The sequence below is a fragment of the Protopterus annectens genome, chromosome 1.part0 (genome assembly GCF_019279795.1).
Source record: "Protopterus annectens isolate FY-2018-M chromosome 1.part0, PAN1.0, whole genome shotgun sequence".
NCBI lineage: Eukaryota > Metazoa > Chordata > Ceratodontiformes > Protopteridae > Protopterus > Protopterus annectens.
The window spans coordinates 1,439,970,588-1,439,998,353 of record NC_056725.1 but is presented as its reverse complement, the minus strand read 5'-3'; positions in this window follow the sequence as shown (position 1 = coordinate 1,439,998,353).

The window sequence follows — 27,766 nt, the reverse complement described above, 5'->3', positions numbered from 1 at the left end:
ATTAAAAAAATAATTTATTTTGCTATATATAATGTAACTTTTGGAACATGAAGAGGATAGTTTTATTCATATATGTGTGTGCTATGCCATTTCTATCAATCTACCGACATATTTACAGCCCCTTTTTTCTGTCTGCAGTCCTATACACATAATTTTTCCTTGTACACTATGGACGCTGACACTGTGTCTGCAGAGCTGCCTATCTGCTTACTGGATCACTCTACCTGCCTCATTTGCATGAGAGCCACCTGCTTACGAGGTGATTTGCATGCCATGGAAGTTTCCATGTTGGCACATTCTTGCATACCGCTCAGCAGCACTTAATGAATCAAAAAATGTTCACTCCTGTGTTGGCAGTGAGGAGCAATGCCTACATGATAAAAAATGTGTAGGCTTTATTAAATTCCCCCCACAGTCAGGAATATAGTGAAGCTTAGTTTAGATTTGTTTTTTTCTTTATTTGTGTGAGTCTGTACTACAATGTTATTTTAAATATTTCCTGTGGTTTTGAACTCTGGTGTCACTGTGAATATATATTTAGAATTGTCTTGTTCTTTTATTATTTATTATTAAATATAGTTAAACCTTTCATTGTGGCTGATCTGTGTAGAGATATTTAAGTTTTGAGAGTACTTGCATATTTTTGGTGACACTGTGTGGGCCACTCCCAACAGCCTTGCTCTTGGTCAAACTACCATTTGTATTAGTACTTATATTACACAATAAAATTGGACACCCTTTGTTAAGGGCCCTAATGTAGCTGATAAGGAGTGACTGGTGGCAGTGCTAACTACCTTATAGTCTGGGCAGAAGGGGGCATAGCTACTAAACTTGTGCCAGCCTCTCCCAGGTGTGTGTGTGTGTGTGTGTGTGTGTGTGTGTGTGTGTGTGTGTGTGTGTGTGTGTGTAAATCAAACTTCAAAAAGTGTGTGTGTCAGCTACTTAGGCAAGGACACGAAGCTCTGGTTGGACAGTAAGGGTGCTGGAGGTCTTGTCCTGGTCACTCAGCTGAAATCTCAACTCTATAGCAGTACCAGTTGGCAGTCTTATTAGGGATCTTGAGAAAGAGTGAGAAACCAGCCCTGGACTGACTATAGTCTCTGTGTGCTCTTAAGGGAAATTGCACTTGATGCAGAGAGCTGCATCTGGAAATACTGTGTGTGCACCTATTATCCTCTCAGTGGTGAATGTCCCCCACTGTTTCCAGTGGTGAGGATTGAGGGTTCTTGATTACTGGTCCAATGGAGGGACATCACATTTGGTTGGCAGTGGTGGGATCACAACATCACTTACTGGGATTCAGCCATATGGATATTGAACTCCTGTAGCCTGTAAACAGTGGTCCCTAAAGAAGGTGTTTGTACTCTCAAGCAGCCACATAGTAGATATTCAAAATTTCATATCACAATATTTTTATTTATTTTTTTGTTAGCTTAGTTAGTCAGGGAAAGCAGGCAAGGATATCAGCAGAGGATTATGGCAAGCTGACAAGGAGTCAGTTGGCTGAAATGTGCCAAGCCAAAGGACTGCTCCATGCCAAACTGACTAAAGTGGAAATGATTGCAGCCTTAGTCATAGCTGCAGCACAGACCAGCAACCAGGAAGACAGCCAGACTAACCTTGGGGATGTACAACTTTCAGAAAATGGACAGTTCAACTTTTCCTCAGAGGACTTAAAAATCCATTTGGAGTTAAAGAGACTTGAACTGGAGGCCAAACATCTGAAAATAAAATCAGCAGAGAGACTGTGGCATTGGGAGGCTGAAAAAATGAGAAACTGAGACATTTGGAGGCTGACGAAAATGAGAGGCAAAGGCAACAGGAAAAGGAGATGCTGACTCTTTGCCAGGGCCATGGAGGTAATGTGGAAGGGAGTAACTTATCCCCAGAAGCAATAAAGGACAGTAAATTTCTTCCACAATTTACAGAGGGTGATCATTTTCATACTTTTATTCACATGTTTGAAAAGGTATGTAAACAGTATAATGTTGACCAAGGCCTCTGGGTATGGTTCCTGACCCTCTTATCCCATGGTAAAACTGTAACTGCTGTTTCTAAATTGTCTGATACTGATTGCATAAATTATAATACAGTTAAAAATTGTTTGATTGTTTTAAGTTAACACCTGAAGCTTATAAAAAAAGTTTCATGAGCATAGAAGCAAGGCAGATGAAAATGTGTGTGAATATATTTCTGAGTTAAGCACTTATTTTCATAGGTGGGTGAGTGGGTGTCACTGCACCACTTTTGGAGGGCTGGAAAACCTTTTGGTGAGGGAACAAACCTTTAGCACTTTGCCTGAAGACATGAGAATCTGGTTGGCAGATAGAGAATTCAACACCACAGGTGAGTTGGGGAAAAAGGAGACCTATACCTAGCAACAGGGCATCACTGCACAGGAAACGGATACCCAGTGCTGCTCATGGGTCTAAGGGAACCCATGGTGGGCAACCTAAATTGCCCCAACAGAGTCCACCAGTAACATGGGAAGTCACTAATTCAGGTACACAGCCAGGATCAAGAGTTAAATGTTTTAAATGTAACCAGTGGGTCATGTAGCATATAGATGTCCAGAGAGGCAAGGTGGGGAACAAAAGGTGGGGGAATCAGCAAGTGGGAATGACAGAATGCCAGTGCTAAGTTTTCTGGAGACAACAAGGGTACCAAATTACCACAAGAGGTTATATCCTATCTTAATAGATGAGAAACAGGCCACTGCTAAGAGAGACACCGCATCTGACCTAACCGTTGTATCTGTAATGTTTAAAGAGGAGCACTACTTGCTTGGGCAGTCTACTCCAGTTAGGACTTTAGGAGGGACCCCATTCCAAATGCCTTTGGCTAAGGCTCACCTTGACAGGGAGGGTGGAAATGGGAAAAAGAAAGTAAGTATGTTTGAAGATATCCCTGAAGTGTCCTGATAGGGAATGATTTTGATAATGCAGTACCTTGTGTGCATGCAGTTACACACAGTCAGGCTTGGAGACAGGCATGTGGGTCTGGTAGCTTGGGGGGACCCAGACAGACCACACACTTGGAGTCAGGACTAGTGAGGTGGTTACTTCAGAGAGGGAACTACCCTGTAGTAGTGAGACTGAAGATGAGCCACAGCTGCTGGTAGGTAAAGAAATTCCCTTGGACAGAGGAACTGCAAGGGCGGAGGTAAGTAGTACTACCCAGACTGACAGTGAGGCACCACTGTCAGAGGATACCAGACTTCCTGTGGAAGGGGAGCTGGGAAGGGTTACAAAGAGAGAGTTGAGACAGGTTCAGCTCTTAGACCCTATATTACAAGGCTTGAGTAAGATAGCTAGGGAAGCACCTGATTCGCAAGGAAAGGGGGAATCAGTATACTGAGACAAAGGGGTACTGTACAGAGAATGGACCCCTGAGGGAGGGCTAGAGGGTGAGAGAATACAAAAGTTGGTAGTGACCAGAACCTACAATCTGGCATTTCTAGCCATAACTCATGATATTCCCTTTGCAGGCCATATGGCCATAAAGCATACAAAGAGATGTATTATGCAAAACTTTTATTAACCTGGGATTTCCAGGGATGTAACAGGGTACTGCAGGGCCTGTGAGCAGTGCCAAAGGGTAAGCAAGGCAGGAGACAAGGTCAAAGGTCCTTCAGTGCCTTTGCCTGTGATTGAAGAGCCATTTCAGAGGGTAGCTATGGATAATGTGGGTCCTCTGAGTGCTCTAAGTTCCACAGGAAAGAATTATATCCTAGTGGTAGTAGCTAATGCTACCAGATACCCTGAGGTGGTGGCTCTGTCCTCCATTAAGGCAGACAAGGTGGCAAATGCATTGTTAGAGATTTTCAGCAGGGTTGGTTTTCCAAAAGAAATATTGACTGACAGAAGTGACACTTTCACATCAGACCTACTGGCTTGTCTGTGGAAGTACTGTGGGGTGAAGCACCTAAAGACCACCCCCTACCATCCCCAGACTAATTATCTGTTGGAGAGGTTAAAATCTACAATAAAGACCATGCTACGGGCATTTGCAGATGAGTTTAAGAAGGAGTGGGGCAAATATTTGCCACACCTGTTGTTTGGTTACAGAGAGGTGTCCCAAGAATCCACAGGTTTCTCACTTTGTTAGTTGCTGTATGGGCATTGGGTGAGGGGACCTCTATATTTGATTTATAATGAGTGAGAGGGTGAATGTGAATCCCACAAGGAGTCTTTTGTGGCATATGTCTTAAACCTCAGGAAAAGGCTTAGGGGACTCATGGGCTAGGCCCAGGAGACCCTGGCAGAAGCGTAACAGGAGAAAAAGGTCTGGTAGGACAGGAATGCTCAAGCTAGAGAGTATGCTGTGGGGCAGCAGGTTATGGTTCTCATTCCTGTCAGATACAACAAGCTGCAGGCAGCTTAGGAAGGACCCTTCAAAGTGGTAAGGAAGGTCAGTGATGTTAACTACATGGTAAAACTGCTAGGCAGGAGGCAGGGGCACAAACTGTACCATGTTAACACGATAAAACCTTACCATGATAGAGAAGCCCTGGTGCTAAGCATTTGTAGTAGGAGGCAGGAGGAGTCTGAGGGGTATCTATGGCTACAGGGAGCAAGCCAGCAAAATCCCAAGTTACTATGGTGGAGCCTAGGGTTGCAGGCATATGATATGAACAGTGCAACACTGTAATGGGGTCAGCAATGCAAAGACAGCTGGACTCTCAAAACAGGGTATGGGGTAATGTATTCCAAGATAGGCTTTTCCCTCTCAAGCAACATTTCTCAAGGGTCACTTGAAAAACTAGCTTGAGTATTTAAAGGGGGGAAGAAGTGTGACAAAGGGAGATACTGCCAGTGCAGCTAGCTGGAATTTTGTAAATAATTATATACCATTTGTAAATATCAAACTAATTTATACAAGATGCTGATGTTACAAATGTATTAGAACTGTATAGCATGTGTATCTCATATTGCTCTGTATAGATGTTTGTGTTGAAAAGGTATTTTGTAAAGTGCTTGTGCTTAAAATGTATCAACAGTCTGCCCTACTGGAAGAGAACAGAAATGTACATGCACTGTTGTAACTGTTTAAATGTATATGTTAACAGAGGAAACTGGAGGGTTAACTTTAGTCAGCGAACTTCAGAAAAATATCTGAAATTAAATTCCTTTATAGGCTATGCCATAAAGAGGCTGTCTGACAGGGTTTAATGCAGCTAGAAACACAAAGTCTGTACTAGGAAGCTTTCTGTATTGTCTTTAGGGTGAACTAATTGCTACCTCAGAAAGCACGGAAGAATGCAATTGTTTTATGACTTCCAGCAACTGCCAAGATCTGAGCAAAAGCCATTGTGTGGGTATTTTTACAGGAAGGTGCTACATAATCACTGCTTCATCAATAGTTGTTTTGCCTGGAATCTAGAAGTCAGATGACAAGAAGTGATGTCATTCTGCAAGCTATCTTAGCAGTAATATTTTAGATATTATTTTGAGAAGTCTCTTAGTGAGACAGAGCATTCTGCATTGTGTCCTGGACCTGACAAGAAGAAGATCCATTCACCACAACATCTGCCCTACCCTATTAGTAAGCTCTTAGGTTATAGTAATTCTCTTAGATAGAGTCAGGAATAGAGTGAAACTTAATTTAGATTGTGTTTTTCTTTATTTGTGTGAATCTGTCTTGCAATGTTATTTTAAATATTTCCTGTGGTTTTTAACTCTGATGTCACTGTGAATATATACTTAGTATTGTCTTGTTTTTTATTATTTATTATTAAATATATTAAAACCTTTCATTGTGGCTGATCTGTGTTGAGATATTTAAGTTTTGAGAGCACTTGCATATTTACTTGGTGACACTGTGTGGGCCACTCCTAACAACCTTGCTCATTGTCAAACTACCATTTGTAAAAAGCAACAGAAATCTACGAACTAAATTCCCAAAAGTGGCTGAACACAGATTCCCCGGACTCGAGCTGTGAAGATAACCAAGCGAAGACCAAGTTCTTCCTTTTTCACACAGGTTTATTGTAAAAACACGCCAACAGACAGAATACAGAGCTGAATGCAATGGTTAAGCGCTTTCATCTGGAGTAACCAGATTTCTTCAGAACCATTTGCGTCCACATACCATTTCCTTTTATATCAATTTTGGCGCCAAAAAATTTTCTCTACTTAAAATTATGTTTAAAAATCTATATATAATATATAATAATATTAATAATTTTTACATATAAACAACTGTAATTAATTATAGTATAAAAAATCAACATTAATTTAATAAGAATCATACATACTATGTAACATAAAAAACTTCAATACTGTTCTACTAATATACATTACTATTACTAAAGGATTAAAAAAATTCTTGTACATAATTCTTCCATAACCCTGTCTATTTAAAAAATATAAATAAATGCTACATACTACATAGTTGTGTTTCTATTGCCCAATCCCTATAACTTATTCAAAATCATAGGAATATGATAGAAAATAATAGAAAAAAGGCGTAGTTTCTATTCTAGGACTAAGAAAGGCTTTAAACTAATGTGATCATTAATCCCTGGTGGAGAAGTGGCATCTAAACATATTTGCCACTTACTCTCCATCCAGGCCAAAAATGTTTTCCAATTGCCACCCCGATCACTCACTTCAACTTGGTCAATGATAGCAAATTTAAAGGTGTGATCGTTACCTTTGTCTATTATATGCCTACTCAATGCATTCTTAGAATCTCCTTTCTTAATTCTATATAGGTGCTCATATATACGCGTCTTGAATTTCCTCTCGGTCTTACCTATATAATACGCGGAGCACTTGACACAAGTAGCTATATAAACAATACGCTGGGTATTGCAATTTCCTTTTTTAGGGAATACTATGGATCTAGTAATATTCTTTAACCTAATCCTTACATTGGTATTAATATTTTTACATTGACTACAAGCACCACAATACGTTGTACCCTTTTTGCTTATGCCGTTCTGACCCTTTTTTTCATGTTCAATCATCCTTTTCAAATTATTTCCTGTTTTGAATACAGTTAATGGTTTTGTTCCTATTATATGACCAATAGATACTGAAGTCGATATCAATTCCCAATGTTTTTTCAGTATTTCTATCACTATATTAGTATAGGGGTTGAACCTTATAATACATACTCTGTTATCATGGTCTGTATTAATATTAGTACTTATCGTACTTCCTTTCCCTAACAAGGGTTCATATTTATGTCCCCATTCTGTCTTGACATATGATATAATATTTTCTAACATAGTTTTGGGGTATCCTCTATCATAAAATAATTTGAATACTACATCCAATTCACTTGTCATAACCTCTCTAGAGGATGACATTCTGGCTACACGTATGCTTTGGCCCTTTACCACATTACGAAAGATGTGTGCTGGATGACAACTACTAAAATGTATGTATGATGATACATACTGCTTCATCAATAGATGTATCACTGCTTCATCAATAGTTGTTTTGCCTGGAATCTAGAAGTCAGATGACAAGAAGTGATGTCATTCTGCAAGCTATCTCAGCAGTAATATTTTAGATATTATTTTGAGAAGTCTCTTAGTGAGACAGAGCATTCTGCATTGTGTCCTGGACCTGACAAGAAGAAGATCCATTCACCACAACATCTGCCCTACCCTATTAGTAAGCTCTTAGGTTATAGTAATTCTCTTAGATAGAGTCAGGAATAGAGTGAAACTTAATTTAGATTGTGTTTTTCTTTATTTGTGTGAATCTGTCTTGCAATGTTATTTTAAATATTTCCTGTGGTTTTTAACTCTGATGCCACTGTGAATATATATTTAGTATTGTCTTGTTTTTATTATTTATTATTAAATATATTAAAACCTTTCATTGTGGCTGATCTGTGTTGAGATATTTAAGTTTTGAGAGCACTTGCATATTTACTTGGTGACACTGTGTGGGCCACTCCTAACAACCTTGCTCATTGTCAAACTACCATTTGTATTAGTAGTAATATTACATGATAAAATTGAACACCCTTTGTTAAGGGTCCTAAAGTAGCTGATAAGGAGTGACTGGTGGCAGTGGTAACTACCTTATAGTCTGGGCGGAAGGGGGCATAGCTACTAAACCTGTACCAGCCTCTTCCAGGTGTGTGTGTGTGTGTGTGTGTGTGTGTGTGTGTGCGTGTGTGTGTGTGTGTGTGTGTGTGTGTGTGTGTGTGTGTGTGTGTGTGTGTGTGTGTGTGTGTGTGTGTGTGTGTGTGTAAATCAAACCTCAAAGAGTGTGTGTGTGTGTCAGCTACTTGGGCAGGGATACAAAGCACTGGTTGGGCAGAGTGGGTGCTGGAGGTCTTGGCTGAGATCTCAACTCTATAACTGTGCCAGTGGGGAGTGCTATTAGGGAGCTGGAGAAAGAGTGAGAAACCAGCCCAGGACTGACTGTGGTCTCTGTGTGCTCTTAAGTGAAACTGCACTTGATGCAGAGAGCTGCATCTGGAAATACTGTGTGTGTACCTGTTATCCTCCCAGTGAACATCCACCAGTGTTGCCAGTGGTGAGGATTGAGGGTCCTTGATTACTTGTCTGGTGGAGGGTTGTCCCAACCCCTACTAACCTTACTTTGTGCCACCTTGCCCTCATGATAACTATGGGGAGAACAACCATCTCTTCACCTGGAGTAATCATACTACATTAATCAACTGTGTCGTCCTCAAACTGTCCTGTATCAGAGGTCTCTATGTCATGGATGTGTGTAAACCTACTGACTTTGTCTGAAATATGGGCAGGGAATGCAGTAGCCATGACATCAATGTCAGACTGCCCCTTTGCACCCCCGGACCATGCTTCTTCATTGCCCCCATCATCATCTTCATCTGAGGCTTCCAATATTCTGACATCAGGTGGTAGGAGTTCCACAGTTCCACAAGCAATAAACATAACAAACAGAGAATAAAGTTGATCACATATTTTTTCTTATATGAAAGGTATATTAAACTCTAAGAGATACTAAAGTGGCACAAATGTTACTCTCATTTAGACCCAAATGTATCTTCTATACAGTAACAGCAATAACCAAATGTGTGCTTACCAAGTGCATGTGGGCTGGTAACCTGCAATCCAGATCTCCCTGTATGTAAGGAAAGGAAAGGAAAGAAGATTGATAAATATCACAATGCAAATGAAACAAAAAAAGAAGAGAACAATAGCCTTTACATGTGCAGATTAAGAATGTTCTTATACAAAAATGTAATGAACAGTTGGATTCCCCCTCAAACACCCTCCTCTATGTCTCTATTATTATGTCATCAACTCACACTTATCACTGGCTCTATATATATTAGACATATAAGATATAGGCATATAAACATATAACAATAACAGTTGCATTTTGCATTCCACATCAGCACCAACATCACGGATTCTGATGTGAACCATCTGCTGAGCTCTCTCTCTCTTTATCTCTCTCTCTCTCTCTCTCTCATTTTTTTCATACATTATTAACATTCTATTGAATGCATACCTTGCTGATTGAAAATGACCAACAGCACAGAGAGGTAGACCAACCACTGTGGTTCAGCCTGCTACACCACCACAGATGGCAGCACAGACACCCATCACTTCCGAGTCACAATCTGTCAGTGTTGCCTCCACACCCCCTACTTACCAGCTCCACCTGCATTAGGTAGCTCGACCCTGGCTGCTGGTGCAGTGGTACACTCAGAGAGCAGTACCAGTGATGGTGGTGATTTTGTCACCTGGCAGGAGCTGATAGGGCTAGTGCAGGATATCATGGAGAGGGTTCTCAGTGCATGTATCAAAAGAGTTGAAAAGATTGAGAGATAGATTGCAAAGATGATGTCACATCCGGAACTGACTCAGGGAGCTGCTACAGGAGACAGTGATGACAGTTCTGAGGGTAAGGACTAGCTTCTCACTGTTCTCAAGTTGGATGTGGGTGTACCTTTGATGTCTCCTACCTAGCCCCTATCATTGTGTCCCCCAACTTTTTGTTTTCATCACCATCCCTGTCACTTATGTCCTGTATGTCCATGCATGCTTCCTAACATACCCTACCTACCTGACACTCTCTTTCCTAACCACCCCCACAAAATTCTTCTCCCCACAAAAAATGGGCACCTGTCCCACAAAAAAAAATACACCCCATATACAATTCTCCACTTTGTCTATCTCATTATGACATATTTGATTTGATCCAAGTGGCTATAGCCAATTATTCTGTTGTCACCCATCACTGGTGTGGTGACATTCAAAAGTCATGACATTGTGTGTAAAATAGTACAAGTGAAGAAATGGATAGCTATGGTGTTCTCCTGCTATCCTCCTGCAAATCCCTGTATTCTTTCCCCTGTGTCCTGCCCTCTGCATGTCAACCACCCCCCATTTTCACATGTCTAATCTGGTGAAAAACAGATTCACACATAACACACATAGCCAGAACTGGCCTGTGGTAAAGGCTTCACTTCATCCCTTGGCATTTGCACCAAGGCTGGCATAGCGCACCGATGCTGACTGATGATGAATGCTGTTTAACTTCATATTACAAAAGCTGGTAAGTTCAATTTAATCTGTAGTGTTCCAGTTTCTTTTGTGCAAATGTGCTTAAATCCACTCCTGTAAGAGACTATAGAGTTAAGATAGGCTAAAGGTACTACTGGGAAACACTACAGGAGACAGTGATGACAATTCTGAGGGTGAGGACTGTAAGAGGTCTTAAGCTACTGGATATAATAAAGTAGGCTTTCCTAAGTGGCATGTTGAGATAATTACATTGTTTATAGACTGATATTTTTGCATAGTGTCATAGGTTCAATTACATCGCTATGTCAATTTATTAATTAATGACAATTCATATTCCTATCATATATTTACCTGCAAATGTCTGCATTTCTCTCCATATACATTTCATTTATATACCATTTCAATAATGCAGCAACACATCATTTGCAAAAACATTGCAGCCTCAACAGGAAGACTTATTAATCCAACCCTATCCTGCTTATGTCTTCATGTTTGTAGCACTCTCCTTATTTGTCCCTATATCAAGTGCTTTATTGTATACAGCATGACAAATTAATGATAATTTAATAAGTAAGAGTAGCACACTATATGGATGTTCCTACATGCCCCAGAAAACATATTGTTGATATCCTTCTCTGCATCTGTCTCTGTATCACTCTGTTCACCTCTTCTGCTTCAATAAGTTGTCACTGTGCTTCATTTGTGTTATTAAGTAATTCTTTTATGGCATGATGGGAAAATGCTCACATGTATAGCTAGATTTTTGACTAATTTCAAGGGTTCTAATCCATCCATTAGCTAAGTGTTGCTGTGTTACTGACTGGTTGTGATACACTATTTTACGGGTCTATGGTTAATTGTCAAACAGAATAAACATCGAACGACAAACCAGTGAGTGCACATTGACAGGGTGAGATGGAGGCAGGGACAATGACAAACATTATAATAGTGGCTCATAATATGTAGGCAACAGGTACACATAAAATAGTGGTCTACGGTTAATCATTGAACAGACTAAGCATCAAATGGTAAAACAGTGAAAGCACTTCATCGAAAGTCACTTCATTGAACCTGCACTTCATCAAACCTATGAGACAAGGAAAGTAACTCCTTGGCCAAGGCCAACACTTCCCCATCTCACAAAGAGCAGTATTTCAAAACTACCCAGGTGGCAGGCTTCACCCCCACCCACCACTAACTATATATGCCAACTATGAGATTGTACTACAGTGGGGAAAAGTGAGACGAGGAACGGTTGGCCAACTAGTGTGGAAATTATGTTTGTGTTTGTGAGTACAACACTTTGTGTTGTATCCACTTCCCTTGAGGAGTATGCATTTAACTTGGTACACAGCTCCCTTATCCCACTTTTTTGCAGAAACTTCCTCTCTCAAAAACAATGACGAGGTCATCTGGTCAAACGTACGCTCTCTCCTCTTAGGAGTCAGGTTCCTTCTGTGGCTCTTGCAACTAATACTGTGTTCTCTAGATTGTGTAAATCGATAGGTAATAAATACAGGGCTCAATATGAGGAACAAGTGTGTGTATGTGTGTGTGTGTGTGTGTGTGTGTGTGTGTGTGTGTGTGTGTGTGTGTGTGTGTGTGTGTGTGTGTGTGTGTGTGTGTGTGTGTGTGTGTGTGTATGTGTGTGTGTGAGTGTGTGTGTGTGTGTGTGTGTGTGTGTGTGTGTGTGTGTGTGTGTGTGTGTGTGTGTGTGTGTGTGAATGGGGGCAGGGTGTTCAGAGTCAAGGTGAGAATATCCTCCAAGACAGCTATGGTCAATCAACTTCAAAAAGTAGAGAAAAAGTTTTAAACTGCTAGATGACTCAAATACCCACCCCCTTATCCCATCTTTCACAACCACATCTTTTGTGCAACACATTGTTCAGGTCATTTTTTCTAAAGTTCACTCTTGCACTTTAAAAGTCAGACTTCTACTGTGGCACTTGTGTTTGTTAGATTATTTAGATTATGTAAGTAGATATGAGGTTCAAATACAGTGGTGATTAACTTCTAGAAGTGTGTGATTGACTGCAAATGAATTCAGTATTGGTTTACACACATTTGCAATGGCAACTTTTACAACCCCATATGACTATAAATGTCATTTTAGTAGACACGTCTTCTTGGCAGTACACTGCTGATGCCATCTCTTCATAGATGCTGCATGCCTCATTTGTACTCAGTATTCCCTTGTGGTGCTGAATGCTGATAATGTGCTGTATAGATCATGTAACTAGATAAGTAGGTGGTTCAAGTCTATCCTTGCTTAAACTGTGTAACTGTGATCACTGTCATAAACCAATGACCAACCCTCAACCACCTTTATGTACACATCTACGTACAAGATGGATTTAAAGTGGCACAGTGTTATACAAGCAAATCCTAGCATCGCTAGGGAAAATAAACTTTTTGGTCACACAATGCTGACATAATGCTGCCATAACTGCAGTATCTCACAGCTGTAGTGCGAATTTTCCTGTGTTTCATGACTTTGATGCGGCACTTTGTTCATTGTGTAACTACATCTGTAGGATGTTTGATGCCAGTTTTGAGTGTGTCTTTCACCCTCATTATGTTTAATTTACTCTTCAAATACATATATGATGTATAGCTGTACAGTGTTATTGTGTACTTTGACCACTTTTTAGGATAAACATCTAGGTAATAAACAGTTGTCATGTGATGTCATCCATTCAGCTGTGCACTGTCCTGATTATACTGCAACATATCATGTGGCACTTGCAATTCAGGCACTAATCTGAAGTGTGTAGATAGTTCAAATCCAGCCATTACTGCTTAGACTATGTTGGGTCATTCTTATTGTGACTGTACATGTTGCTAATACTGTTGTCAAACTAATGGGATGTGATCATATAAAGATGTAAATTATTCGTACATAAAGCAATGATTTCTCACATAGCAATGCTTTCATTCAGAATAATGATGACATGTGATTACATTTTTCTTACATAACGTATGTAGTAAGCGTTATCTTCTGTCAGAAGGGAATGAGACAACATTCTGTATGTTGTTGCTTTAGTACAGCAATTACAGGTATGCATATACCTTGCAACAGCAACATGATACAATGCCTTGACAAATTGACATATCTCACAATTATAATGACACTTCTACCTTGATACATTCATTCTCTACAATATCATGTCTTTTCTGTACTTAATTGCTCAGGTGTTCAACATCCACATTCAGTGACTATTGGCATTGTATGGCCTTATACTGTAACACATGAATGGCATCCACCACAGTTATACTGAATACATTTAAAGTAAGAGAAGCCTCCACCATCCCTTTTATCTTAAAGAGAGTTTATGGCGCATAGATATGATGTAATAAGTTAGCATAGGTGGAGTGTCACACTTGTGTTAAGACTTCCACTATGGTGCTTGTAGTTCATCCACATGTCATTGGTCAGTAGTCTCATAGCTTATTGTTTAATTCTTGAAAGGGTAACGTTATATGAATGCAATGATGTTACACATACACCACTGTATCTGTTTATTCATATCCATTTTTATGTTGGACAATGATATATCATCACTGGTTGTGATTGCATGGCAGTGAAATCGTTATTCGGAGCATGCTGTACTGTGAGTGCTTCTGTGGCATGTGCCTTGAGAACTGGTTTGTATAGCATACTGACACAGATAGACTGTGGTTCAATTCTGGGACAGTATGCGTACTACACAATGGAAACAGCTTCCTAGTCAAAGAAGCATTGATATTTTACTGCTCACTGTTGTGTGGACAGTAACATGTGTAGCTGCTTTCCAGGATTCTGACTAAATCCATTTGTTCATATTATATTCTTAACTCCTTTCTTATCACACACTTATTTCAGTTGTTTGTGACAGCCTCCACTGATATCTGCTGTGGCACATGCAGTCAATACAGACGTCTGTAGGGAGCCTAGTATCACAGATGGAAGTTTGAATCTAGTAACATCTGTTTGTCAGACAGGTGTGTCAGACAGGAGTGGCTTACACAGAAATAATAATTATGGCACAGTCAGAGGGCCACCTTTTTCAGTCCTTGTCCTACAAGGTAGGTAGGTATCCATACTCCTTATTATAGGAAAGTGCTGTAAACCCTACAAGGGTGCTCTTCATCACATAACCAATATGCGCGTTTATATGATATCCATGATCCGTATACATTACTCTGGTATCTGTCCTGGCATGTGTTTGAAAATTACGTGAATGTTTATTATGTCATTCATTGCTCATTACTTATTTCCAAAATAATTATACTCTGCATTTCATGTATTCATCCAGACATTTCTTTATTACTGTAATTGTTTTCATCACACTATACAGCTTAACAGCAGATGAGGCCTTCCATAAACGTGTCTTCCTGTATGGCATTCTGCCAGACCATCAGAAACTAGGATTGGTCCTCTGTTATGACACTTTCTTCTGTATTGGTGCTGTTGAATTACTGTCATATTGTTGTTCCCTGTTATTTAGTTATGCAGTATGAACCATAATTAGTTGTTTACAATTCCCGCATTTCAATTCTCCTCCTTCAGTATGCTTTCACTGTACTTCCCTTTAATATTTTAGGGCCACAGCACATGCTCATGTCTTAGGTTTGCCTAGAGGCAAGCCATTTTGCTTACTTTCTGTGCTAAGGCTTGCAAGCACCTGTCCATGGCTGCAAACACTATCGCTGGATGCAAAAAGATGCTTACAAATGGGTAGTCCTGATGATTAGCATGTATATTCAGTTAGTTCATCATGCTATTAAATCGTGTAGGCACAGCACAACGCATGCACAAGTGTTAATGAATCCAAGGGAATGCTTTTAAAGTGCACACCATACCATACCAGATCTCATTTTTTTCCCCAATAAGAAACACAGACAAAGTAGAGACATAAATAGAATGTATGGATGCATGACATGAGAAGCTGAAGAGGCTGTTGATAGATATGATAGTAGCACAAATGCCAGTTTGCTGATCAGCATTAAAAACAAACTCACAATATTTGAGAATATTCGATTAGAAATGCCTACATAGATCCTTTTTAACTCCTGATAAAATTTCCAAATTTAACTCTTCTAGTAATCAACCACTGCAGACTGGTCTCATATTTTTTATGATTGTATTGCCATTAAAACATATTGGAATGGGATTAATACATTTTTGCAAGCAATATACACAGATTCATTTGTTCTGACCAAACCTTTAATTTTGTTGAATGCAATTAAAAGATCTCATTTGAAGAAAATAGATCTGTATTTACTATGGACATACTAGCAATAGCTAGAAAATATATAACAAGGAGATGGAATACCAGCACAAAGCCCACTATAGAGGACTTTTTATGTTTATTGAAGAAATCAGCAATAATGGAGATCAAAATCAAAGAACTAAGAACCTGTCCTGAGCCATTAGCTAATAGTCCATGGAGGAAAGTTTTAACTTTAATTGATACCTTACACCTGGAATAAGTCTCTTCCTGATTACATATACACAACACATTTGATTTATTTAATTTAGTTATGTTGTCGTAATCTACTATTGTCATGCTTTATGTAAATATTGTATATAGTTAAATAATTCAGAGTTAAAATGTAACAAATTTTCATTACGCTATATGTTTTAAAAAAAATAAATAAAAACTATTTGAGTAAAAAAAAAAAAACTACAGATTAATCCCTATCAATTGCTTGTCAATAGATGGAGGAGAAGAGGAGGCAGCGGCAGATTGTATTTTCTTGGTCTCAGAGACCCCTGCCGATGGCAACTGCAGTCAAGAAATTAAAAGGCACTTGCTTCTTGGGAGGCAAGCTATGGCAGGATAAGATATTAAAGAACAAAGACATCACGTTGTCAACAAAGGACAATATAATCAAAGCTATGGTTTTATCACTAACAACAAATATATGCGGGACTGGGACTATATAAGTAAAGGGATCTATATTAGAACCCTGAACATTCAAAATGTTGAGTGTTCTAATATCGAACCCTATGAATCGAAAATTGAAAACATTGAATGTTCAGAACAGCAAATTTTTTCCTAGGGAAAAAAATTGCTGTTCCAAAACACATACACACAACACAAGCACACCAAACAAACAGCAATCCACACACATACACCTAAACTCTTACACCTAACCCTACACTAAACTATACATACACCACTAACTATCCACTTACCTTAACCCAAACCCTAACCCTAAGGTCCGTCACTATCGCACAGTCACCTCACCCGCGCCCTAACTCACCTACCCCGCCCTACCCTCACGTCCACACAATCACACACTTACCTGAACCAGACCTGTAACTTTCCACCACAGTGCTGAAAATACTGAAGCAACAGAAACAGACAACCAAATTATTTCCCTAGGAAAAAATTCTGTTTTCTGTTTCTTTGATATTTTCAGCGTTCGCTGAAAACGGGTCGATAGTAGAACACTTGACATTTTGAATGTTCGGTGTTCTAATACAGACCCAAGTAAAGCTGTGCACTAGAAAACTGATGCTTTAACTAAGTTGTTGGAGAAAACATTTGAGAATTCCATGCAGTATAAGAAAATCAAATTATTAAATACTTAAGGAAATGAATTCAGATTGTTTACTGGAATGTCTGATGGTAAACCTAAGGCTCATATACCTTGGCAACATAATGCAAAGACAAGATTCACTAGAGAAGGCAATGAAGCTGAGAAAGACGGAAGGCAAAAAAGAATAGAGTGCCAAAGGCTAAGATGAACAGACAGTGTCATGCTGCATGCTATATTTATGGACAATGGACAGTCAGGAGACCATATTTAGTGGGCCTATGTTGGTTGCAATTTTTTTCCATATACTTGCACACACATATATAACACTACAACATGCCCATCCTATCAGGTTCAACTCAGTAATTGCTAAAAGCTTCATTACTGTTTCATGCATTCTGGGTAAAATACCCTTTAGATTTCAGACAGACATGACCAGTATATCACTGATTGCACAGATCTTCTTAGTAATCTGATATCACCTCCAAAATGAAAGGAATGCAATTCTTTTGAGGTAAGTATATTATACACATTGGCAGTTTAAAACATTTGCTTGCACATTTTTAATGGATTTCAAAACTTCTTTTTTTTCATTTTGATACTTGCAGTATCAAAACATTTGACTTTTTTACAGTCATTTATGTTTTTCACTAGCACAGACTATATTTAGGCTTTTACAGTCTCTAGGCATTCCTGTGTTGTGTTAGCAGTCATTTTTAGTACTTATCTGTTCTGGAACCATCATATGACTTGGTACATCACTGGAAGCCGTACCTCATGTCCTCATGAAGTAACTTTCACAGGCTGTGAACTTAAAGGGCTTGTTATTTATGACATGCCATTACTAGATAATGTGTCTTTCTCTGATAAAATGTCCCTTTTGGGCAAAATGCGACATTGTCATGATAATTCAGTGCTAGGCAATGTGGGTGTTTTGGATTCAATGTGCCTAGTCTGGTGATTAGGCTCTGAAGACACTGACATAGAGTCATTCACATCTCTGAATTCTGCTAGTCATGGTATCTGCTCATTCAGTGGTTTTGCTTGTCTACTCAGTACCAACATCATCATCAGTTTGAATCAAATACATTCTCATTTCTGCATATTTGGCAGCAATCGCACTTGTCTCCCATGTCTTTTCTCCATTTAACTTGAGATGGACAGCCTGACCTGGATTCAAGTCAGGCAAGGAATGGAATGAATGTCTTACAAATATGCCTTACTACCATTTCGTTCCACAGTCTCAGATGGTATGGTTTTAGTCAACAGGTTTGTCTCAAGTATTGGGATAATTGATCAGATCTGTCTGCACATTAGCTGTGCTAGATTTACATTTGTCACTATGTGGTTTTGTTGTTTAGGACATCAGAGCTAGGTGCAGATGTGGCTGGTTAAGAATTTTCTTTGTTGCTTATACTGCTGTCTCAACAGCACCTTTTGCTTGTGGATAATGTGGATTTGACATATGTACCCTCTATGTCACTCCTTTGTAAATTGTTGAAATTCAGATAACAAAAAATGAGTTTCATTGCCACTGGCTAGTTTGGACACTATTATCTTAAATGGGAATATGACTTGCTGACTAGTGAGGTTAGGTTGATTATCTCAGCACCTCTCAAATAATAGTCCACAACTATTAGGCAATTTTCCCCATTAAGTTTATATTAGTCTGTTGCAATTATTTGCCATGGCAATGGAGACACAATCAGAAATTATCTCTTTTGAGTACACCTGTGCTCAGTACAAAATCGCCACTTAGACGCAAGCTTGGTTATATCAACATAGGTATTTGGGTATCACACAGCCACTTTTGCTCTCTCTCTCTCTTCTTTGTCTTTCTCTGTCTTTTTATATCTCTCGCTCTTTCTATGTCTGTCTTTTATCTCTCTCTGTCTGTGTATCTGTCTCTGGCTCACTTTATTGCTCTTTCTGTCTCTCTGTATCTGTCTCTGTCTCTTTGTCATTCTCTCAGTCTCTCTTTCTCAGCACCTGTTCTTCTCCCTCTGTCTCTCTTTCTCTCTTTTTCTGTTTGTGTCTCTCTCTCTCTTTGTCTCTCTGTTGCTCTCTCTCTCTCACCTTCTCGCGTATTTGTGTGTGTGTGTGTGTGTGTGTGTGTGTGTGTGTGTGTGTGTGTGTGTGTGTGTGGGTGTGTGTGTGTGTGTGTGCGCACACGTCTCTCTCTCTATTTCTCTGTCTCTCTCTCTCTCAGTCCATGTTACTCTCTCTCTCTCTCTCTCTCTCTCTCAGCCCCCGTCTCTCTTTCTTTCTCTGTTTCTGTCTCTCTCTTTCTTTCTCTATTGCTCTCTCTATCTCTCTCTCTCTCTCTCCTTCTCAAACCCTGTCTCTGTCTCTCTCTCTCTCTCTGTATGTATGTCTCTCTCCCTCTCTCTCTCTCTGTGTCTCTCTCTCAGTCCCTGTTGCTGTCTCTGTCTGTCTCACTCTCTCAGCCCCTGTCTCTCTCTCTCTGCATGTATGTGTGTGTCTCTCTCTCTGTCTCTCTCTCAGTCCCTGTTGCTATCTCTGTCTCTCTGTCTCTCTCACTCTCTCAGCCCCTGTCTCTCTCTCTCTCTTGCTTTCTCTTTCTTTGTCAGTGCACTTCATTTACTCTTGATGTCCTTCATGGTACATTTATTGTTATTGTCTCAGAACTTCTTGTAATTGCAAATCTGGCACTACAGTCTGACTGTGATTTAACAAAGGACAATCATGCTCTGATAAATGATTTTTTACAATAAAGCATTTTGAAAATGAATGAATTGTTTGGGTCCATTTGCTTGGTTATCATTCACTAACATAGCCAATGATAGTCTGCAGGTCTGCATCTTGCTTAGTTGCTTCTCAGATAATTTACATCCTATGGGAAGTCACCAGTCTGCTTGTACAAATGTACTTATTTCTTCTTCAGTGCCTGATTGGATTGTTTCAATCATGTATTTCTGGACAGGGTAACTGCCACTATTAGTTACTTCCGTGGAATATGAACTGCTTTTAGACAATGAATCATCTGAGCCCCATTAACAGTCATTGGCACTCTAGTGAAACTTTATCCAAACCATACAAATTCATCAGTGGTACAAGCAGTTTATGATCTGCTTTTAAGTAGAAACTGTCTAGGCCCAGCAGGAAATGTGAAAAGCACTCACATGCCCATAATCCTACAAGGCATTCCTTCTCAGTTTGGGAATATCTCCTTTTAGTGTCTGTTAATGTTCTGGAACAGAATTCTGCAGGTTTTAATATACCATTTATTTATCACAGCAAAATGGCTCCAGTCCTGTAACTGTTGGCATCTGTGCTCTTCATGGAGGCTCTCAATAAAAATCTACCCAAACAGCAGAGATCTCCAAGGCAGAAACGCACTCGACCACCACAACACAACACTAATCACGAGGCACGTAACTCTCCTAAACAGTGTGCCACTCAACCACAGCCCCTAAGGCAAAACAGCATGCCCAACACACTAGTCATAGGTGACTCGATAGTGAGGCATACTGATGTCCCACTCACTAGGTTGAATAAGGAGAAAGTAGCAGTCAGCTGCCTATCAGGTGCCAGGATCCATCACATAACGCACGCACTCAGGTTCCTCAACAACAGGTACAAATATGACTCTGTCATTGTACATGTGGGTGTGAATAACCTGGGATGTACCTCCCTGGACTACATGAAAAGAGACATGGAGGAGCTCTCGGATTATGTAGCCCAGGCGGGTATGACCCTAACCCTGAGCAGCATCCTACCATTACCCAGAATGATACCACAGTACAAGCAGAAAATGACTGATTTCAACAATTGGCTAAGTTTCTGGTGTCATTCTAAGGGGATCCAGTATCTGTCTACCTGGGATGACATGATTGACAGACCTCAATGCTTTGCCAGAGATGGCCTCTGTCTGTCACCCCTGGGCTTCCAGATATTGGCCAAGGCTCTTGCCACCCCTATAGTGCCTTTTTTAGGCAGTGTTCAAAAGACCGAATTACCACTGTAACAGCTACAAACAAATGAAATCTGAGGGTCATGCTGCTCAAAACTAGAAGTCTAAATCTCAAAATGCACTCACTCGCAGCACTCCTTAAAATGGGGAAAATCAACATTTGTGCCATAACAGAGACCTGGTTCAAGGCAGCAGAAAGCACCCATGCACTACCAGGCTTTAACTCATTCCACACTTTTTCAGCCCCAGAACTTGGACTAAAGCTCCAAAGGTGGTGTTTTTTCCAGACTGATAAAGGATGCACACATCTCCAGACTGGTAGCCCAACATAACAAATCAGAGAAACTTCAGATGCAGCTTAACACTGGGTAAGACAGCGATTCAGGTTGTAGCCTGCTATAGGTCCCCAACCATGTCCCAAGACTCACACTCCATGTTCCTAAGCACCCTGGAGAATATTAGGGTCCAACCTAACACTCTCGTACTGGGTGACTTCAACTATCCCTTCATTAACTGGGAAAACTACTCATGTACCAATACACTTACCCAGTGTTTCCTGGAATTCATTAATTTCAATGCCCTGGACCAGCTTGTTCTTACCCCCACTGGAGGTAGCAACATCTTTGACCTGGTCATTACTAACATGGGCGACCTTTGCTCTACACCAATAGTCAGCTCCTCCCTGGTTAGATCTGACCACTAACTAATCACCTTGGAAATCCACCCCACCCCCCACAAAGGTGACCAAAATGAAAAACTTATGCAAAGCTAATTTTGGGGTCCAAAAAACAGAGATGGCTAACTTCACGCCACCCATGCAAATGGAGAATAGTTGTATGACTGCTGAATCATACACCAATGCACTGTACAAACACGTACACAAATGCATGGATCTCACCATATCCAATAGAACGAAGACACTCTCATCCAAAAAAGGAAGCCAATCTGGTGGTCCCCTGCCATAAACAAACTCTACAACAGAAGGAGGAAACTGATGCAGAATAAGGTAAAGTCCCAAGACTGGAAAAACTCCCTTATTAGCCTCAACAAAAAGTTGAGTTCCCTCATCAAATCCTCTAAAGCTAGCTATGAAAACAGAATTGCAGCAGATAGTAAAGACAACCACAAGGCCTTCTATAGTTATGTAAAGAATCTCCACAGAAATACCCAGATTTGCTCTGAGCTACTGCACAGTGGTACCTCCTATACCAAGCCAACAGATATTGCCAATATACTGGCTGACAGATTCAGTGCCAACTTTACCCCTCTCTTCCCCCAAAGGACCAATCACAATGCCAATAGATTGCCAGGTACCCAGTATTACTGCTACACAGGTTAAAACAGCACTGTCCAAGGCCATGAACATAGCTTCTATGGGATCTGACAATATCCCTTGCTCTGTTCTTCATGAACAATAGAGTGAACTGGCACCTCACCTGTGTGCACTGTTCATTCACAGCCTCACCTCAGGCTTTGCCCCTACCGAATGGCCCACTGCTACAGTCATCCCTCTCCACAAAGGAGGAGTGACTACAGACCCTGGGGAACTATTGCCCCATTAGTCTGACGAGTCTGATATGAAAAGCTATGGAGCACATCATCATGGACCTAATAAACAAGGATATAGGGAATCTCCAAACTCTGGATCTCACACAGTTTGGTTTTGTGAAGGGTAGAGCATGCCTGCTCAACTTGGTTGACTTCTTTGAGTCAGTCACCAGAGCTGTGGATGAGGGCAAGGTGGTTCATACACCCTACCTTGATCTGCCCAAGGCCTTTGATACTACTCCCCACTCAGGAATCATAGAAAAACTCACTAAGCTAGGCATCAACCCCTATATCACTAGCTGGGTTGCAAATTGGCTCACAGATAGAACCCACAGTGTGAAGGTAGCTGACTCCAAGTCAGACTGCTGACCAGTCACAAGTGGAGTCCCACAGAGTTCAGTCCTTGGTCCTCTCCTGTTTGGTATCTACATCTCTGAAGTCCAGGCCAACATGAAGGAACTGGCTGACAAAGTTTGCAGATGATTGCAAGTTGGGCACTATTATTAACTCCCCAAGTGATGTTGACATCCTACAGAAAGGCCTCACTCAGACCAACAACTGGTGTCAGAACCATGGCCTTAAGTTCAATGCCAAAAAATGTGTCATCATCCCTGTGAAGACCATGCCCTGGCCCAGCAATCAAGGAGCCACAATCCTCACCACTAGCACCAGGGAGGTCGTCTCCTAGAAGAGAGGAAAGGATAACTAATACACACAGTAAAGTACAATTTCCCTTAAGTGCACACAGAGATCACAGTCAGTCTGGGGCTGGTTACTCCCTTACTCACCAGGTCCCCAATAAGACTCCTCACTGGCACAGCTATAGGGTCCAGGTCTCAGCCTAGCTGGGCAAGCTAAAACCTGCAGTACCCTCTCTGTCCAACCAGTGATTCGTGTCCCTGCCAAGTAGCTGACACAACACACACGCACTTTGAGATAAGTATTTATACAACTTCTCAGACACTCCTGGGAAAGGCTGACACAGATTCTCCATCTGTGCCCCTTTACCCAGACCATACGGTAGTAATCCCTGCCACCACCCAGCTAATAATTCAAGCTACTAAAAGGACCTTAAAAGGGTGTCCAATTATTACTGTGCAATATTAATATCCAATGGTAATGTGACTATTTAGTCTAGGCTTATTGGAAGAGCTTAGACAGTAACCTCTATAAATATATAATGTACTCTAAAGCATAATTTATCTCTGCATAAACCAGCCACAGGTAGAAGGTTTTAAAAATATTTAATAATAAATAATTAAAACACAAGACAAAACTACTACACCACAGAGATATCTAAGAGTTCAGAGATCACACAGAAATGTAAAATAATACAGTAGGAAAGGTCTGATTTCAAAGAAAAATACCTAATTAATCTTTACTAGCTTTAACTATTCATACAAGAAATCACAGTGCTAGAAACTTGCATGTGAGCTTAGGCAGAGTGCTGAGTTAGATATCCAAGATCAAAATGCTCCCAGTCTCTTGTGAGAAATAGTATTTAAACATTACTAACAAACATGTCTCTAAGGCCCTCCCAAATTACATAACTGTTGACACTTAGTCCGGAGTTCTCAGGCCACAAACTACATTATTTAGCAATCTAACACCTGCTCAGAAACTTACAACAATATAAGTCATTTCACATGTATAGTCTAACAGAAACCAGAACAATAAAGCACATTCCACATCTAAATTCTGGTTATAAACTTTAGCCTTAATACAATGGGCATGAAACCTTCATCCAGATGCACTGGAGCCGAATTCTAACATGAAAGGGTCACAACATGCTTCACTGGGCCAGTAGAGTGCAATGTTGTCACATATGCCTGTATTTTACATTTATTTACAAATGCCAGAATTATATATCAAATTTTATTTGACTAGACTGGCAACCTTCGCCCATCTCTCCCTCAACCGTCACAATCCCCTTTGGGAAAAACCCAGTTCCCATGAATTACCATATCGATGGTAGTCCACTGGATACAGAAGGTGTTATAAGAGATCTGGGAACACAAGTTGACAGCAATCTCTCTTTTGACCTCCACATTGCCACTGTGGTCAGAAAGTCCTTCTATGTGACACATCTCATTCCTAAGAGTTTTGCATCCAGGATGAAAGAGGTCATTGCCTCCCTCTACTCTTCCCTCATTAGGCTAATCATCGAGTACAATGCCCCATTTGGCATGTACCTCACTAGACACCTGCAACAACTGGAGGGTACGCAAACGTACCTCACAAAGAGGATCCTTGGCCTTAAACACTTGCCCTATATGGACAGACTCAAAAAACTCCAACTATTCTCTGTCTCATATCCCCTACTTAAAGGGGATCTCTGCTTGACTTACAAAACCATGTCTGACCCAGCTCTGTTAGAAATGCTGCATCTAAAGAAATCCTCATCCCTCCACACCACACACTCCAGCGACCTCAACCTCATTACCACAATCAACAAAATGTGGTGGAGGGATAGGTTCATAACCCAGGGACTGCCCATGTTATGGAATAGACTTCCCATGCATGTCAAACAGAGCACCTCACTGGCCCTCTTCAAGAGGAATCTTGATGAGTGGATAGGAAATAGAAAACTCACCCCAGGGATCACTCCAGTGGCTCTGCTCAACATAGGCACTGGGAACTAAAGTCAGGTGGCATGATGCCAGGGTAATCCTATGGGCTAGGCTTGTAATGGCTCCAGGGCCATTAGCCTAGTACACACCTATGAACCTATGAACCACAGTCGATTTAGTGACACTGTACTAAGTAACTGCTGTGGTGGTGATGCGGTAGCGTTGTCGCCTCACAGTTAGACATTGCACGTTCGATTCTCAGTTAGAGCGTCTTCTGTGTGTCGACATGCGTGGATGGGCGTTCTTTCATTGAAGGTTGTGCATTAGGCCTGGCAAGCCAGCACGTAAAAATCTACTGCCAATCATTAGCGGACCGGAGTTCCGCTGTGGCGACCCCTAACTGGGAAAAGCCGAAAGACAGTAGTACTAAGTAATGAGTATCAGTGTGGGCACTAATGTATTAAAAGCCTGTTTTTGGGTATCACACCATACCCATGCTACCTCTTTCTTTAGTAGTTCTGTTAGGGAGTCAGGTACCATTGATAGTTCTGGCATGAATCTGTCCAAATAGTTTGTTACAACAAGCATTTATCAAAGTTCTACGACATTACCCTGACTTGGAAACTCAGTCACAACTTTTACTTTATTTGAATTGGTTTGATACCATTTCCAGTGATAAAATACATCAAGTGGTAAAATTCTGTCTTACCAAAATAACATTTTCTTTATTTAACTTGAGTCCTGGCTCTTCAATAGTCTGAAGCACCTCTTTTAGCCTCTTATTATGTGATCCAGATAATAAAATGTCAACCATCAGGACCATTGTGCCATCATGGTCTAGAGGTGTGAACTCATTGCACTGAAAGATTTCAGGTACTGGAGTAATTCCAAAAGGTAATCTCTTGAAGACAAATCTCTGTACTGGAGCACTACATATTGTTATCTTTCCAATATTTGTTTCAGGTATTTGCCAAAATCCATGTGATGCATCCAGTGTGGAGAACATCCTTGACTGGTTAGCTTGAGTGCTATGTATTACAAGACAGGCAAGGTAAACCGTCCCTCTTGACTGTATCATTTATGCATTTCAGATCAACAAAAATTCTTACTTTACTATTTTTCCTGTTATTGGCACCATTGAAGTATACCAGTATGTAAGTTTTGCAACCCTTTCATTTATCTCTGCAAACTGCATTGGATTAACTCAAGCTCTGCGTTTGAGAGGTTAAGGACCATTACTCTTTGTTTACTCTTTGTGATATGGTGAGGGCATAAAGAATTCCACAACATTTTAAATAAACATTTATTGAGCCACATTTAAGAAGTCCAGCATAACCAAACATATTAGTACCGATTTCTCCAATTCTGGCAATCAGACTCAGTTTGTAAGCAATCACTTTATTCAACAGATTTTTCAGATAAGGACCCTAACAGCACATAGATCCAAAACTCATATTTATATGCTATCCTATTGCTCATGACGAGGAACTTCTCCTGACATCTGAATTTCCTTGCTGGGATGCATAATTCCATTTCTGCTTTGATCAGTTCTGGCCATCTGAGATGCTTCTCATGCACCGTGTGACATTACAGTTATTTCAGCTTCAGTATCTATCTTAAACCTTATTAGAGTGCCATGAATTAGAAGTCTAACATACCAATCATCATCTGGGTCTGATTGTTTAATCACTGAACCCTAAAAGAAAGATTCCTTTGCATTTTCCTCAATTTAATCATCTGTTAGTGTTTCTTTACCACTTACTCAACAACAAATTCTACCATTTTGTTACATTTCTGGTCCTTCTACTTCTCACCAAACACCATTTAACTCATATTGCACAGCTACATATAGTACACTTTTCTGACTTGTACTCATGCTTTTTATGTTTATTTTCAGTCAACTGGCTACATAAACCTTCCCCATGTTTTTTACTTTGCATATTACATGACTTTTCTTTAATTTCACTCACATCTCTCATCACTTTCATGTCTATACCCAGTCTTTTAATTTATTCAGATTGATAAGCAATTTGTAGCAGTCTATAACATTAAATGTCTCAAGCTTTAGCTTTTATGAAATTTCATGGTCTGTAAGGCCTTCAGCAATTCTGTCTCACCTTCAGTGTTCCCAAATTCAGAGTCCTCTCACAATTTATATAGATATTGCACAAACAGACTAGCCCCCCTGTTTGAATGCTTTAGTAGAAGCTTCTCTTTCTTGTATTACATTTTGTTTAGGTAAATTTTTTTTTCAAGCTTTAATATCACAGCCTCAGTTGTCAATAATCTCTCCTCACATGAAAGCACCAGAAAGAGGTTCAGTATCTCTGCCCATATCACAGTGAAGAGAGTTTACCTGAATTTCATGGTCTTACTTTGTCTAATCTGTCTGTGGTTCTATTGCATGTCAACGTTTGCTTCCATATTGGCACTCTCAGGTATACTTCACAACCTCTTAGCACAAGAAATCCTTTCAAAGCTTATAATAACAGGAGGGCAAAGACCCAAAAAATAGGGATAGATTTTACATATTGCTGTTATAAATTAAGAAAGTTGCTAAAATAACAGGATTCATATTAGTATGCATTTTCTCAAGGATATGAAGTCTGAAACTTAAATGTGTGTCATTATTTAGTTACTTCAGTCCTAAGTGATTTGCCAGGAACCCACAAATTTTATGAGGAACAGACCAAAGATATGAGG